Here is an 18,629-nt window from a genome sequence, read left to right as displayed (position 1 = left end):
CTTGTAAAAGCGCTGATGCCTGCCCCACTCCCCAATTGTCCTCACCACCCAATCTGCACTGCGCAGACCTACGGTCCTAACACCTACTCCGCACTCTTTTACTCCGTAAAGTGAATCATTCTGTCATGTTCAGAGAGCCTGTCTTTCACCAGGTACTTTAGCAGCACTTTGGGGAATACCATATGCCTTACTTACACTTGGGATAGTACAGCTGGTAGAAAGGAGCACAGTTTCTGGTTCACCAAGGCTGCCTCTGAGCCACATTCTGACTCACCTCTTCTGCGAAGGCTTGGACAATGTCTGCATGTTAAATACTTCACAGCAATCCTGGTGCCTATCCTGGAATTTGTGCTATAATTAGAGCACAGCAGTCATTCCATTCTGCAATATGTACGGCCCCCAACAACTCATTCTTACAAGAGAAATAAAGAGGACTGACAACATCGGGTCTTGCTCTATGTGACATGAGACAGTATTCTGCTACACCTCCGACCATTTGCAGATGTGAATCTGGTAAAAGGCGTTGGAGAGATACACAGGCCTCTTGCAATCAGAAGAGTGCCACAGGGAGGTGTTGAGCTAGAATAGATTGTAGAAAGATGGGGACAGTTTCCATGGCAACTGTGGAGATGAGTGTTTAACTGGCACAGAGCCACAGTGTAAGGGTCAGCAGCAGTTAAACGCAGGCTTTGCTTTCATCAAGCCTGACAAAGAAGCTAGACAATAGATCTGATTGGTATAGGGAGGGGATCAGATGGTAGGAACAGAAATTCAGGCTATGATTGCAGGCCCTGCTAGAATTTAATTTTATTAATTACAGCTGCAAATGCAAGCTAAAATAGTACTAAAATTATGTATGTGTATTTTTTATATATGTATAAATATAGCAGACTCTTTGTTGCCAAGGACAATGTCAGAAAGATTGGCTACAGATATCTCTATTTTGAAGGGGAGGATGGCCACACCTGGCAATGCTCAGGGGCTATTTCTGATTCTGTGCTCAGGATCAGTTATGCCAGGAAACCATATATAGTGCTGGGATTGAGTCAGGGTTGGCTGCATATAAGAAAGTGCCTTAATCCTATACTATTTCTCGACCCCAAAATAGAATAGTTTTCTTTATTTCTATTTTTGAGCTACACCCAGCAGTGCTCAGGGGAATTGAACTGAGCTCAGCCATGTGCAAATTCTCTCTTTGACACTCATAGATATCTCTTAATGATCCCAATATTGGTAACAATATCTCATCCTTTGGATGAGGATCCCAGTATTACTATATTATTAGTATTAATTCATGACACACAGCACTGTGAAAAATGCCCTGAAGAAAACTATGAAGAGCAGGGAAGATAGCGCAAAGGACTAGAGTATATGCAAGTATGCATGAGCCCTGGGCTTTGTCAGGACCACATGGTCCTCCTAGCACCACCATCATGAATAGTGTGCCAGGTATAATCCCTGAGCACCAATGGATGTGCCTTCCCTGCAAAAAAGAGCTATGGAGTGTTAGCACTTTGTTCAGAATTTTATAACAAGAAAAAATTGTTGCTTGTGAATGCAGGTACTGGAAAGCTAAGTAAAACTAAATTTTTAAAAAATAAAACTTTAAATTTATCCCAGTTTTAATCTCCTGTGATAAATTACTCAATAGAAAAAAATACCTTTTAATGCCCAAAAGTAGAGAGAGAGTATGGGGAATATTGTCTGCCATGGAGGTGGGGGGAAGGTGGGAAAGAGGGGATAGTGGGGGTATACCAGGGATACTGGTGGTGGGGAATGTGCACTGGTGGAGGGACGGGTGTTTGATCATTGTGTGATTGTAACCCAAACACGAGAGCTTGTAACTATCTCATGGTAATTCAATAAAATTTAAAAAAATGCTTAGCAAAATAGGGAGGACATCTATAAACTTTTGTGAAAAGAAATTCATACATGGTGTTTAAATTATTAAAATCCTCATGAGAAAAGCTGAACTTTGTATAATAAATTACATTTGAATTGTGTGGGGGGGATGGGGAGAAGAGGAAAATCCATTCAATGTTTAGGGGTTTTTGTAGGATTTCAGCCAGCTCTTAAAATTTATAAAAAGATACTGGCTCCTTCCTCACTTCTAAGTTGAATGTCACTAGTTTTTGTGAAGACTTGAGTTTGGCAAAATTCCAGCCTGCTCTGCGGGATTGCCTGGTTTTATCAACCAAAATATCCAAAAGGACCTGCAGCAGCTCAGATTCCCACCCTGTACTCCGTTCTGCCTATAAAGCATTCTTTGCAGAGAGAGGTGGGTTGGATTACAGGATTGCTGTGTCAGAGGCTTATCCCTAGCTACTGGGGAAAATACTATGGTCATAATACATACCGGTAGCCATAAGGTCATCTCTTAGCATGGATAGCTGGTTTATCTGTAAAAGGTATTGACTAAAATAACCTCTAAAAAGGAACTGAGTAAAATCTTTTTTAAAAGGTTAAGATGGGAGTTAAGACTGCATTTATTTTATATCTGATATATAGAAGAGGTCCACAGCGAATATTTGTTGCATAATTTCCCTACTTATTATTTGTTCACGTTAAGTGTTAAGAATCGAACCTGGGATACAGGCACTGGGTTTACCTTCCTTCTATGCAGCACTGCAAAGGAAAACAAAGATATTCTCTCCTCATTCTCTACTTTCCTTTTTTAAGAAATGATTTCCCTGATTCCCAAAAGTGAAAAAGTAATGATTATGAATACCATTTCCCCTTATTGTTCCATTACTCTGTGAAAGTATTTATGACCTCTGATAGTCCTTTAACTTTAGTCTAAATTAAAAATGCCTCTTTCTTCAAAGATCTCTAAAGGTTTTCTTGTGGTGGTAAGATGATAGGGGAACCAGAGAGACAGTCCAGGGGCTAAGTGCTTGCTTTACAAGTGGCCAACCCTTAAGTACTATCAACAGTGAGCCAGAAGTAGTCATTGAGCAGGGCTGGGTTTTGCCCTCAACCCCACCTCACCCCCAAGATGAGAGTGGTAAAGAGAATTTGAGTCTAAGCAGAGAACTTTGTTTTGAGGTGTTGAGGCCATGCCTATGTATGAATTAAATTTCTCATATTTTTTTCCCAAAGAGATTCAGAGAATTATTTTATTTTATTTTATTTTTTGCAAGGAGAAAACCTTCCCTTTACTCTGTCACAAATTACAAATACTTTTTCTCATCAGTTTTTCCTCAGAGATCCTTTATAAGCATTGACTGCCTTTCTAACATTGCCTCCTGTGAGTACCTTGATTAACCCCTTCATTCAGTCTAAGCTTCTTATCTTTCCCCAGGTCATTCTTCTACTTTCTGTTAAGGTTGCCTCTTTTTCCATGAAGGTTTTGTCCCCATAGTTACTATTTAGGATTTTTTTTAACCTTTATTTTGTTTTGTTTTTGCTGGTGGGGGCCTTATATAAGGAAGTACTTACAAGGCAAGTACTCTACCTCTGAGTTTAAACTCAACCCCAATTTGATTTACTTTATTTGTGCAATATATTATATTTCATTCCACAAATGATTTAAGGAGTCTGACCTAACAAACAAAGCTGCTTCTCTGCAACTGACTTCCCCACTTGCCAGTTGTTCATGATGTTTATCCTCTCTGTTTTAGTTTTCCAATTGTAAAATTATTACAATAGCACCCTATATCTGGGGTTATTTTGAACTTAACTGGGTGATCTTTTTTGTTTGTTTGTTTCTTTTGGGCCACACCTGAAGATGCTCAGGGCTTACTCCTGGCTCTACACTCCTGGCATTGCTCTGGAGACCATGTGGGATGCCAGGGATCGAACCTGGGTTGGCTGTATGCAAATAAAATGCCCTATCTGCTGTACTATTTCAGTGGCTCTTGGGCATTCTCTTAAATATGCTTAGGAAAATGTCTGAAGCTCATTTATTTAGTCATTCGTTCATTAGATAATTTTTTTGCATGCTTTCTGTGTACCAGCAAATGGATCACACAAAGAAGTCTATTCTTGTGGAACTTACATTCTATTTTAGTTGGGGAGATACATAATTAATAATATTTTAATATTAAGTAGTAAATCTGGTAGTGCATAAAGTGATAGTACAGCAGGTAGGACATCAAAGCTGACCCAGGGGCTGCAGCACAGTGGGTAGAGTGTTAGCATGCGGCCGACCTGGGTTCAATTCCCAGCATTCCATATGGTTCCCCTGAGCACCGCTGGGAGTAGTTTCTGAGTGTATGAGCCAGGAGTAACCCCTGTGAATCACCGGGTGTGACCCAAAAAGAAAAACAAAACTGACCCAGGTTTGATCCCTAGCATCCCACATGGTTACCTAAGGCCCTATAGAGGGGCAGCTGGTAGAATTAGCATCATTTAAGCTTTCTGAAAACAAGTTCCAGTGGTACATGTTCATAGTCATTGTAAGTGCATACTTCATGATACTTCATGAAAACATATGAAGTGCTTTATTCATACATTCATACTTTACTTGAAACTCTAGAATGGACAAAATAATCTATAGTAATATGATTCAAATAAGTGGTTCTTGAGGTCTGGGTAGGAAGTGAGAATTGATCATATAGAGGTACATGGGAATTCCTATGTGATGAAAATACTTGATAATTGATAAGGGTGATAGCTACACACATATACACATTCAAACAATGCAATTATAATGGGCATACTGTAGTGGATAGAAATTATATTTAAAATTAATAAAAGTAATGCTAGGGAGGGAAAAATAGCACACAGGGTAAGGTTCTTGCTTTGTACACAGCAGACCCAGATTTGATCCTCGGCATCCCATTTGGTTCCCTGAGCACTGCCAGGAATGACTGCTGAGTGCAGAGCCAGAAATAAGCCTGAGAACGACCGAGTATGTCCCCAAAGCAAAAAACAAACAAAATGCAATACTTCACACTGATAACAGATGTTAGTGATGATGTATGAAATTTTCATACACTGTGGGCATGTAAAATATACAGCCATAGGAAAACTGGTCATTTCTTAAAGCACTGTCCTCCCTTGTTCATCGATTTGCTTGAGCAGGCACCAGTAATGTCTCCATTGTGAGACTTGTTGTTACTGTTTTTGGCATATCAAACACGCCACGGGGAGCTTTTCAGGCCCTGCTGTGCGGTTGGAATACTCTTGGTAGCTTGCCAGGCTCTCCCAGAGGGACAGAGGAATCGAACCCGGGTTGGCTGCGTGCAAGGCAAACGCCCTGTCCACTGTGCTGTTGCTCCAGCCCCATTTCTTATATAGTTAAACAAATACTTATGCTGTGATCTAGTGTTTTCTCTCTATCATAGCTAATTATCCAAGAGAAATTAATGCATAAGTTTACTTGTTCATGAATATTCATAACATTTTTACCTCATTTATTTTTTTTCGAACACACAAACATTATTCAGGGGCTTCTCCTTACTCATTTACTGCTCAGAGGTTACTCCTGGTGTTGTTCAAGCTCAGAACCTTTACTTAGAATGATTCAAATCTACTCAAGTATCCATCAACATAATATTTGATAAACAAATACTTGTATATGTATAAAATAAAAAACTTAAAAAAATAAATTATGGTGGGGCCAGAACGATATTACAGTGGGTAGGACTTGTCTTGTACGTGATTAACCTGGGTTTGATCCCTATCACCCCACATTTAGCCAGGAGTGATCATTGAGCACAGAGCCAGGAGTAAGCCCTGAACACTGCCAGGTATGTCCGCCCCCCCCCCCCAAATAACAGTAAAAAGAATTATGGAGCGATACAACATGGATGAATTTCCAAAATGTTATGTTTAGGAAAAGAATAAAGAAGATTTCATGTACTTTTTCCTTTTTTCCTCATTTTGGTGGCTCAATCCTCAGACCTCAATGGAGACGTTACTGGGCCTGCTCGAGCAAATCGATGATCAACGGGAGGGCCTTTACTTTACTTTTAATCCTCGGACCTCATGCTTGTGAGGCATGCCTCTATTGCTGAGCCACATTCCCAGCTCTTTTTGTTGTTTTTGTTGTTATTTCGGGGACACACCCCGCTGTGCCTAGGGCTTGCTTCTGCTCTGTGCTTAGGATCACTCTTGGTCGTACCCAGGGGACCATATGGGATGCAGGGGACTGAACCTGCATGCAAGGCAAGCGCCCTACCCATTGTACTATTTCTCTGGCCCCACATCCCAAACTCTTAACTGTTCGTTTCCCGAAAAAATTTATCACTTGATCACTTGATCACTTGACATCCCATTACTCATCAATTTGCTCGAGCGGGCACCAGTAACGTCTCCATTTGTCCCTGTCGCGTGCTAGTGAAACCCAAAGGCGTCTGCTCGTTCTAGGAACATGAAGAGCCTCAAACCGATAGTTCAGGGTTTTGACGAAGAAGTCTGACCATCTCGTAGGTGGGCGGCCACACGATCTTTTGACGTCCCGTGGAATCCAGTTGGTAACGGCTCTAGTCCAGAGGTTGTCTCCAAATCTCATTATGTGTCTAAGCCCATCTGATTTTCAACACCTTGGCAAACGAGACAGCGTCCCTGATTCTTGACAGTCGACGGAGGTCGGTACTCCAGATTCTTTCTCTCATTTGAGTGAAGCGGATTATTCCAAGCATAGCTCTTTCGATTCCTCTTTGGGAGACCCGAATAGCGTTCTCATCCTGTTTTCGTAGGGCCTAGGTCTCTGAGGTGTATGTTAAAGCAGGAAGAACAGTGGAATTGAAGAGATGTGCCTGGAGCCGAAGGTTCTTCGTCCAGTAATTACAATGGGTCTCATTCCCCAGTAAAAAATTTATATTGTGGTAAAATACACATAAAATGGACCTGAATACAGTTCAGTTATATTATTAATACATTTATATTATTTTGCAATAATCACTACCATCCATTCTCCAAATTCATTTCACCCTATAACTCAAGGTTAGGGAGATAGCTTATTGATCAGGAATGTATGCCTTGTATGTGCAGGGAACCTGAGTGCCAACTTCAGCACCATGTGGCCTCCTGAACCCAGTCAGGTGTAGCCCTGGTGCTCCAACACCACTATGATCAAAGAGCATCAAATTGCTTGGCCAAGCATTGAGCTATCTGGCCCAGTTGGCCAAATACTCTGAATGTGGCCCTTGAGCATTGCTTGGGTGGCCCTCTAACAACAAGTTGGAGAGATAATACAATGGAGAAGGCACTTGCCTTGCATGTGATCCCCAATACCTCAGATAGCCCCCCAAGACTGGCAGGAGGGATTGTTGAGTGCAGATCCAAAAGTAAACCCTGAGCACCACCAGGCGTGGCCCCCAAATAAAAAACCAAACCAAACCAAACAATCACAACAAAAAATTCAACAACAAAACTCTGAAATTAAAAAATAAAAACTCTGAAATTTTATTCCCATTAAGCCATAACTCCTCATTACCTCTTTTCCTGTCTCTAAAAAAATCCCATGATTCTACTTTCTATAATTTTGAATAAGTGCCTCATTTATTTTATTAGTGAGGCAAGATTTTTTTTTCTTTTAGGATAACACCCAGCAATGCTCAGGGGTTACTCCTGACTCTGCACTCAGGAATCACGGCAGTGCTTGGGGGACCAAATGGGATGCTGGGGATTGAACCTGGGTCGGCCGCATGCAAGGCAAACGCCCTACCCGCTGTGCTATTGCTCCTCCCCAAGGCAAGATAATTTTTATTGAATGAAATAAATGCAAGAGGGAGGTAGAAGAAAAATAATACATTTGAGAGAACAAGAGCTTGAAAGAGCAAGGAAACAAAGAGACATAGACAAGCAAGCAAGATACTCATTCAAGGAAGAACATTGGCTTGAAGGAGCAAGTCTAAGTGCCTCACTTAAATGAAATCATACAGTTTGTCTTGTGATTCATTTATTTCACTTAGCATAATGTTCCCAAGACTCTCATTTTGTAGCATATATCTTAACTATAAATTTTTTAATTTTCCTTTAAGTTGTTACCATGGATTGAACCTAAGACTACATGTATGAACTACATACTCAGCATTAACTGTAAATTTTGAATAGGATATGCTCTATGGGAAAAATCAACTGTAAAAAAGCTATCCTTCCTCCCTTCCTTCTTTCCTCCCTTCTTTCCTTCCTTCCTTCCTTCCTTCCTTCCTTCCTTCCTTCCTTCCTTCCTTCCTTCCTCCTTCCCTCCCTCCCTTCCTTCTTTCCTTCTTTCCTTCTTTCCTTCCTTCCTTTCTTTCTCTCTCATTCCTAGTGGTGTTCAGTACATACACCTGACTCAGAGATTGCTTCTAGTGATGCTCAGGGGATCGTATGGTGCTGAGAACTTAACCCCAGACCTCACAAACACAAAGTAAGTGCTTTATCATTGAGCCACATCTCTGGCTCTAGGCAGTTTTCACTACTCAGCTAAGTGGTAATAATCGTGGTATTTTTTTCTGAAATGATTTTATATAATAGAATAAAGAAAATATTAATGTGAAGAAAGAACATATAAATCATTATAGAGAGATATTGTACAGATAAAAAGTCTAGGAAGTTAGGTAAAATTCCTGAAGTTATGAAAATTAATTTTTAATGGCCAAGTTATCCCCAATCCAGTAGTAATAAGCATTTCAACCATCCAGACTATGGTCTCTAAATGCCATTTGCCAATAAAACAAATCAAGGCTTCTTAGTGAAGTGTCTTAGTCTAGATCTGGGGCAGGAAATAAACATAAGTAGTCTGGAACATCTTGTTATACCAGGAAACAAGGAAACTGTCAAAAACTACTGGAATTGTATCAAAAGGATTGAATCTAATCTGAAGGGACTTCCAGTCTAAAGAATGGTTAATAGGTATCTCAAAATGAACAATAACTGCAGTGGATTGTAGACATATGTCAAATCCATGAATTTGTATTGATGCTAAAAAAAATTCTAAAGGAGTTTGGGGTTGAGAGTCAATGTATTGTTTCAAAAACTAGTTGGTCAAGGGAAAGATTCAAGCATTTATCCCATTTTAGATAATCAGATACTTTTTAAAAAAAAAAATTTGGTTGGGGGCTGGAGTTAGCACAGCAAGTAGGGCGTTTGCCTTGCATGCGGCTGACCCGGGTTCGATTGCCAGCAACCCATATGATCCCCTGAGCACCGCCAGGAGTAATTCCTGAGTGCAGAGCCAGGAGTTGCATTGCCGAGTGTGACCCAAAAAGAAAAAAAATTGTTTGTTTCGTTGGTTGGTTTTGGTTTGGGTGCCACATGCAGAGGTGGCTAACTGTTGGTTCTGTGCTCAAAAGTCACTAGTGATGCTTAGGGGACCTTATGCAGATAGAATCACAGTTGCAGTTAAAGTAACTGCATTCAAGGAAGTGCATTGCTTCCTATATTATCTCTTTGACCCTAAATTCAACATTTAAAAAAAGTTCTTGTTTGTAGAATTATTCCAAGTAACAAAGGTTTTGTATTAAAATTAGAATATAACTATTTGTAGCCTGTAGTGAAATTATATGTCTGTGTGCTAATGACTGCTGAATTACGAAGTAAAAGGTGGAAACATTTGAATCTATTAATCAATTATAACAAAAGTATATTCATCTGTATGTTATATGCCTTCTGATGAGATGCAACAGGAACTAAATGGCACCACTTAAAAAGCTTTATTACTCCAAAAAAGAAACAGGGGCCAGAGCCATAGTACAGCAGTAGGATGCTTTCCTTACACACAGCCAACTGGGGTTTGATGCCTGGCATTATATTATGATCCTCTGAGCCCTGCCAGGAGAGATCCCTGAGTGCAGACCAGGGAGTAAGTCCTGAGCAATGCTGAATGTGGCCCAAAAATTAAAAAAGGAAAGAAAGAAATCTGATCAAGTGTATCTAGTTGCCCACTTTATGGGGGGAGAGTACAAAGAAATACATAATGATGCAATCATAAAATTTCAGTGTTGGAACTTTTACAGAACAAATACTTATTTCATGAACAAATAAACTTCAGGATGTAAAATAGAGGGAAGACTTAACAGGTTAAGAGATAAGTAAAAGGTAGAGAGATGGTACAGCAGACAAGGCGCTCACTTTGCACGCAGATAACTCAGATTTGATCCCTGGTACCCCTTATGGTCCCTTGAGGCCACCAGGAGTGATCCCAGAGTGAAGAGCCAGTAATATGCCCTGAACACAACAGGATATGATTCAAAATCTGAAAAAGAAAAATAGGTAAGTTGTAGATGGTGCGATGATATACTAGGTAAGGCACTTGCCTAGCATATGCCCCCCGGGTTTGATTCTAGGCAAGGCACCTCATATGGTCCTCTGAGACTAGTCAGGAGTAATCCCTGAGTATGCAGAGCCAGGAATAAAACCTGAGTACTTCCCACTGCCCAGTGTGAGCCCGCCTCCTCCCCCAAAAAGATATGTAAATTGGGCCAGAGAGATAGTATAGAGGTTCAGGTTTTGCCTTGCATGTAGTGGACCTGGCTTTGATTCCTAGTGCCTCATATGAACCCCTAAGCTCTGCCAGGAGTATCCCTGAGTGCAGAGCCAGTGGTAAGCCCAGAGAACTGCAGAATGTGGCTTCAGAAAACTAAACACAAACAAACACAATAAAAAAGACATGTCAATTGTCTAAATACAATGTATAAAGTTTGTTTATAATTGTAAGGGATAAATGAAAGAAATTAGAGACACTAAAACAATAAATATTTGACAACATTAAGAAATTATAATTAATTTTATTTGGATGTATTAATGATGTTATGTGTAAAAGTCGTAGAGATACTACAAGAGGTAAGGCACTTGCCTTGCATGTAGCTTGCATGTGAAACCCTAGTTAGAATCCCCAGTATTGATATTGTTCCCTGAGCATCTCCCCAGGTCACTTCTGAGCACAGAACCATAAATAGTCCCTGTGTACTGCTGGGTGTGGCCAAAACCCCCAATCAAGACAGCAACAAAAAATTTACTATTAGTCCAAGACACTTGCAGCTATTTGTAGATGAAAAATTATATGATGCCTGGGATTTGCTTAAAAATTATCAGTTGGTGGCAAGTGGGTGGAAATGTAAATGAAATAAGATCAGACATTTGCTGATAATTATAGAGGTTAAATGATAATATCATGGGTTATTTTTAATTTTAATACTAAAAATATCTCCAAACATTTTTGTTACAAGCTACAGGAAGGTTAAGGTGCCATCAACTGATGAGAGCCAGAGTAGCAAGAACTTAGTGGGTAGGGCACTTGCTTGCATGCAGCTGACCTGGGTTCAATCCCCGGCATCCTATATGGTCCCCCAAGCCCTTAGAGGAGTGATTCCTAAATGTAGAGTCAGGAGTAAGTCCTGAGCATTGCCAGGTGTGTGCCTCCTGCTAACAGAAATAAAAACAATACTCCCCTCCCCTGCCAAAAAAGTTGCCATCAACTGAGAAGTTGAAGGAAATTTACAAATATAGTAATTTGATAGAAATTATTAATTAAATTTAAACATACTCAATCTGGATGGCACTTAGCACCCAAGTAGAGATATTGAATAGTCAGTTAGAGATACAAATTCAGGATTTGGAAAGAGAAATGAGTAAGAGATAGAAAGTTGGGAATTGTTGGCATATAGTTGGAACTCAAACCCACAATTCCTGGTTTAGGAGGCCAGTGCCTTATCCATTAGACGATAGCACAGCGGGTAAGGTGTTTGTCTTGTACATGGCTGACATGGCTGACCTGGGTTTGATTCCTCGCTCCTCTCGGAGATCCCAGCAAGCTACCGAGAGTATCTCGCCCACATGGCAAAGCCTGGCAAGCTTCCCCTGACATATTCAATATGCCAAAAACAGTAACAAGTCTCACAATTTGTTGTGAGACGTTACCGGTGCCCACTTGAGCAAATTGATGAACATTGGGAAGACAGTGATACAGTGATACAGTTGGTAGTCAGAGCAACTAATGAAAGAAATAAGAAACTGGAGAGACATTTTGATTTGCATGCTACTGATCTGGGGTCAATCTCAATCACCCTATGTGGTCCCGTGAGCCTCACCAGGAATGATTCTTGAGTCCAGAAGAACCAGGAGCAAGTCATGATGCAGTTAGGTATGGCCCAAAAACAAAAAAAAAGAAAGATGTGAGATGTACTGTTATGTAACTCAGAGATAGAATATTTGCTTTGCATGTGTGACGTTCTATATTCAATCCCCAGCACTGTCCTTTCCTCCCCCAAAAAAGTTCCTGGGTGTGGGGCAATAACTCAAAGGGCAAGAGATACCCAAGTTAATCCTGCCACCACTGGGTATGGTCCTTGAGTACTGCCAGAAATGGATCCATATATGTATATATGTATATATATTCAAAAAAGGAAAGAAAGAGTAAATAGAACTGGGGATAGAGATGAGAGATAAGTCAGTGGACTGAGTGCTGTTCTGTGTATGGCAGGCTTGTGTTACCACTGAGTGATGGGAGCACAGAAAAAGAGGAACCCCTGACTACACATTGTGGCCCCCAAACAAAATATAATTAAAAGCAAACTGAAAAGCACTCAATAAATATTCACCATAAAAAGTAAGATTAAATAAAATTGTAACCATATAGCAAATTATTTTGCTTCCCTCTGAACTATTTTTCATGGTATCTTATATTATAGTTATTTTTATGTCTTACCTCTTAGTTTCTACATTCAGAGAACTTACAAATTTTAAGTTCTCTAAATGTATAAATTAGATTTTAATCATCTTTAAACATTGCTCTCGGAGAGCCCGGCAAGCTACCGAGAGTATCTCGCCCGCATGGTGAAACTTGGCAAGCTACCCGTGACGTATTTGATAAGCCAAATACAGTAACAACAAGTTTCACAACAAGTTTCACAATAGAGATGTTACTGGGCCCGCTTGAGCAAATTGATGAACAACGGGAGGACAGTGACAGTGACACACATTGCTGACTCCACCATCCTGCAGTCAGAATGATGCTTTGCACATAAGAGAGCTAAAATTAATAAAAGAACTTTGAATTTATAAATAAAGTTTTGGTAAGAGCTAATGGGATTTCCGACTTCTGATTCATGGAACTATATTGATGGCTTATATATGAGCTAGGGCTAAAGTTGTTCTGTTGTTCTTGCGAACTTGTTATAGTCAACACAGTAGCTCTGCACAGCTTTAGTAAGCCTTTGGGATGGATCCAGCCATCCTGTGACACTATAAAAGAAAGAAAGGAGAGGGTACTCTGGAGTAAAGAGAATATCAAATAGTGACATGGAATGCTACACACACACACACACACACACACACACACACACACACACACACACAGAGAAACTTGCTTCAGAAAATGAGTAAACATTTCCCAGCTCAGCCACCCATGTATTAGAAGGAATAAATTTGGTATTCTTGTCTAGTGAAGTTTTTTTTTTTTGAGGGTAGCAAACCTCGTGGTACTCAGGGCTAATTTTTTTTTCTCTTGGAGAGCTTTAAGATAAAATTGTGATTTAAATACAATCAACTCCATTTATCTGATCTAACAATTCACAAAAAAATACTGCAAATATCAACAGAACATGTTTTAATAAGGAAAACTACTAGGACATCACTAATTTGTTTTCCTCCTGTATGTTTACTAAGAAATAAGTCAGGGCTAATTCTTGGTGGGTCTAGGGGGCCATTTGGGAGGCCCAGGATTGAACCCAGGTCAGCTGGCCATGTACAAGGCAAGCGTCTTACCCTGTATTATTCCTTTATATTGTTGCTCTGACCCCCGCTTTAACATTTTAATTATGCTTTCTCTTCTTTGTTAACTTTTTCATAAAAGATGTGTTAACAGCTTTTCAGTTTATTCCGTTTTCATCGTATTATTTTAGCTATTATGAATTCTTGGGCTGGAGCGATAGCACAGAGGGTAGGGCTTGCATGCGGCCAATCTGGGTTCTATTCCTCCATCCCTCTTGGAGAGCCAAACTACCATAAGTATCCCGCCTGCATGGCAGAGCCTGGCAAGCTGCCCGTGGTGTATTCGATATGCCAAAAACAGTAACAGCAAGTCTCACAATGGAGACGTTACTGGTGCCCGCTCGAGCAAACCAATGAACAACAGGAGGACAGTGCTACAGTGCTACTATGAATTCCTGGAACACCAGACACCCATATTTAGTATTTAGTGAATAAAATAGTCACTTAATCACTTAATCACTTAACTTCCCGTTAGTCATCGATTTGCTCAAGCGGGCGCCAGTAACGTCTCCATTTGTCCCTGTCGCGTGCTAGTGTAGCCCAGTGGCATCTGTTCGCTCCGGGAACATGAAGGGCCTCAAACCGATCGTTCATGATCTTGACGAAGAAGTCTGACCATCTGGAAGGTGGGCGGCCACGCGGTCTTTTGACATACCGTGGAATCCAATCAGTAACAGCTCTAGTCCAACGGTCGTCTTTAAATCTCATTACGTGACCAGCCCATCTGATTTTCGACACCTTGGCATATGAGACAGCGTCCCTGATCCTTGATCGTCGACGGATGTCAGAACTCCGGATTCGTTCTCTCATTTGAGTGAATAGGGTTCAAATATGGTAACACCTACAAGGGTGATTAGAGGTCACCCCAAAAGCCTCTATCCCTCTCGGAAAGACTGGCAAGCTACCGAGAGTATTCCGCCCGCACGGAAGAGCCTGGCAAGCTATCCGCTGTTTATTCGATATGCCAAAACCAGTAACTACAACTGGTCTCATTCACTCAAATGAGAGAATAAAATAGTAATACTGCTAAAACAAAAATAGTTTTGTATTATAAGTCTTATGATTTTTTTGTTTTGTTTTTGGGCCACTTCCAGCTGTGCTCAGGGCTTATTCCTGACACTGTGTTCAGAGATAACTCCTGTCTGGGCTTGGGGTATGATATGTGATGTTGGCCAGTTCTGTGCAAGTATAGTGAGGCCCACTCACCATACAATTGGTTCGGTTCAGCTTTACCATTTCTTTGTCACTGTTCTTCTTCTGTTTCTTGGTGTTTGTATCACAGTCAGCTGTGCTCAAGGATTACTCCTAGCTCTGTGCTTATAGATCACTTCTAGCAGTGGTCAGGGGACCACATAGGATGCCAGATATTAAGCCCAGATTGGCTGTGTGCTCGGTAAGCACCTTACCTGTTGTACTCTCTCTGGTCCCTGTTACTGCTCCTTAACTATGGACATATAAGTCTTCTGTAGTTAACCTGCTGAATTCTGACTCTTATATTAGCTGTGAGGCACTGTGCAAGTTATCTCATTTCTCTAACCTTAGTGTCCTCATCTATGATCCTCAACACAGGGTTGTGAAACTTCTAGGTGAGTTAATGAATCTAAAATCAAGCACAGTACACATAGTAAAATGGCAATGTCATATTATTACTTAATTATATTAGTATATGAATGGACATGACTGTACTGAAAAGCCTAGAGGTCAGAATAAATTATATAATCAATTGTATATCAAGTATATAATTATATACTAGTTGAATTATATACCTGAAAGGGGGTATATAACTTTTTGTTGTTGTTTTATTTTTGTTTTTGAGTTTGGAGGTCACAGCTGGCAGTGTTTAGTAATTCTGGCTCTGTGCAATAGGATGATTCCTGGTGAGATTCAGGGGACCATATGAAGTGCTGGAGGTGTGTGTGTGTGTGTGTGTGTGTGTGTGTGTGTGTATTAGTAGAGTTCTCTACCACTATTGAATTTCCAAAGGAAAATCACGAAGCAAAGTTTAATGATCGGTGAATAGTGAATAGTGAATAGTATCCACTTTTCTGAAAGTGGATAAAAATGAATTTTTTTCTTTTTGATTGAAATATCTATGAAGAGACCATAGAAAAAGACTGATAAAATACGTAACATTAATATTTATTGTTAGATTCATTGAAATATTCTGTAAACTTATTGTACCAGATGAGATAAGTTTTTAAAAAAATTTTATTTATTTATTTATTTTTTGCTTTTTGGGTCACACCTGGCAATGTTCAGGGGTTACTCCTGGCTCATGCACTCAGGAATCACTCCTGGCGGTGCTCGGGGGACCATATGGGATGCTGGGAATCGAACCTGTGTCGGCCATGTTGGCTGTGTGCAAGGCAAACGCCCTACCCGCAGTGCTATCGCTCCAGCCCCCCAGATGAGATAAGCTTAATAATATGAGGGCCAGAAAAATAGAGCAATGCATAAGTGCTTGCCTTGAATGCAGCCAACTCAGGTTGGATCTCTGACAGCACATCGGGTTCTTGGAGTAATCCCTGAGCATAGAGTCATGAGTAAACCCTGAGCATAGCTGGATGTAGTCCCAAAATTAACAAACAAAATAATATGAGCAATAATATCATAAATTATACCATCTCAATAAAGAAATTAATTTAAAAAGATAAAATGAGAGGAAATGACTTTAAGCTCTAGAAATAAAGGATGTAGTTAGTTGATTAGAAGAAAATCTGACAATTAGATTTGTTAAACTTTCAAGTGCATTAAAGCAGGGTCTCATGGAATGTTCTTATCTGGGAGAACTGCAGTTTAGATTTTTCCTTGTCTGAGGTGGCTTTAGGTATAAAGCCCAGGTATAATGCCCAGGTAGATAGGCAGATGCACCTATGGTCTTCATAGTTCAGGAGTGAATAAAGGGTTTTGGCTCACCTTGTCACAATTAGCTACAGTCTCAGTAGGCAACCAGTGACCTGCATTTTCTAATCTTTCTGTGTAATTTTGTGGAATAATTCAATTGCTGCACTGCATACCAAGGAATTCACAGTTTTTCTTCACAGATTTTTAAAGCTTTTGTTTTATTTAATAATGGTAATGATTCAGTTTCATTTATTATCCTTTTTAATTCATGTTTATTGAGATATAATTTCTTTGCTCCCTCTTCTTTTTTTATTTTGCAGTGCTGGAGATTGAACCCAGGGCCTCACACATGCAAAGCTCTATTTTGCAAGTGCCCTATCATTGTGCTATGTCCCCAGTTCTTAATTTATCTTTTTTAAAAATTTTATTTACTTATTTTGGAGATGAAAGTTGGGCCAGGGATGTCAACTAGGGTTGGTGGAATGAAAAACAAATGCCTTAACCCCTGTACTATCGCCCTGATTCTTGTTTATTCTTTTTAGTATGCGACTTTATGAGTTTTTAACAAATACATAAAATTTACACATAATGAAGAAGACCTATCTGTTTTACTTCTGTGAGGGCAATTGTAACAGTAGAACAAAGAAAAGCAAAAACATAGTAAATTTTTGCACGCAGCCAACATGGCCGACCCGAGTTCGATTCCTCCGCCCCTCTCGGAGAGCCCGGCAAGCTAGCGAGAGTATCTTGCCCGCACGGCAGAGCCTGGCAAGCTCCCCGTGACGTATTCGATATGCCAGACACAGTAACAACAAAGTCTCCAATGGAGACGTTACTGAGCCCGCTCAAGCAAATCGATAAACAGCGGGAGGACAGTGACAGTGATTATGGGAATCAAAGTCAAAATTTACCCATAAGACTTGGTGGCTTGTGCCCTCTCAAATCTAGTGGGTAAGTTAACTTGTTTACTGACTGGGGATAATGGTGACTTCATCCTTTAGGAATAAATTAGTTTAATTACTGGTCTTCTCCAGGACTGGGAGTGGAGGAAGAGAGGAGTCCACCATAAATGAGTTCAAGTTTAACAAATAAGATGTGTCTCTGTGTTTTATTTTCATATTTTAAAAAGTTAAATAGCTTTATTGAGGGAAGATAACAATTCTAAGAAGAATGTGCAATTGTGTGTGTGGAGAGAGGGGAGTGGAGTGGAAAGAGAGAGGTAAAGGAAGTTTTAGGCATCCAGAGTTGGGAGTACACCAGCGTGAAGTGCCTACATTCCATTTTTACTCCACTAATGAAGCTTCATTCTGGAATCCTAATTATATTCCAGTTATGACCACAATAGAGTCTAGATTTTTCAAGGAGATTTCTTTCAGAAAGTTGTTCTTTGGATCTTATAAAAAAAGTAGTCAGATTACAGGCTTTGATTCTTTTTTTTCTGTTTGTTTTTGGGCCCCACCTGGCTGTGCTCTGGGCTTATTCCTGGCTCTGTACTCAGGAATCACTTCTGACAGGGCTTGGTGGATGGTATAGGATGCTGGCATTCAAGCCCAGGTCATCAGTGTACAAGGCAAGTGCCTTATATTGTGTACTATGCAGCCCCAATGCTTTTTTTTCCCCTTCTTTTATTTTTTTTTTTAAGGCCACAACTGGTGATATTTAGGGTTTGCTCCTGGCTCTGCACTCAGGAATTACTCCTGATGGTGCTTGGGGGACCATATCGGATGCTGGGGAAAGTATTCTACCCACTATAATATCTCTCTGGTCTGATTTTTGATTTTTGTTTTGGAAAACGTCCTTGTAATTTACTACAGCAGGGAGATTTGGTTGGTAGAAAGCTTCACTCAGATTAGCCTCTATCAAGTGCTGAATTTGGCATTCACAGCAATAAGAATCATTGTTAGACTGTGCCTGAGAAATTCTGAGTCTGGGGCAGAGGAAGGAAACTACCTTCAACTGAAAACCTACAATGTTAATAGAATTGGCAGTGTGCTAGTACTTTCTCTAAAGATGCTGCCCTAAGCTAGAATGCCAAGGAAGAAACAAAACATATTTCTCATGGGGTCTTTTATTAATACTTGTCACAGCTGCCCCAGTGTAGTCTTATAGTCCCTGAAACCATAATTAAGATAATAGATTCA

This window comes from Sorex fumeus, unplaced genomic scaffold (genome assembly GCF_029834395.1).
Source record: "Sorex fumeus unplaced genomic scaffold, SorFum_2.1 ptg000098l, whole genome shotgun sequence".
In the NCBI taxonomy this organism is placed as follows: Eukaryota; Metazoa; Chordata; class Mammalia; order Eulipotyphla; family Soricidae; genus Sorex; species Sorex fumeus.
The sequence above is the reverse complement of the archived record's forward strand: the minus strand, read 5'-3'. Positions refer to the sequence as shown.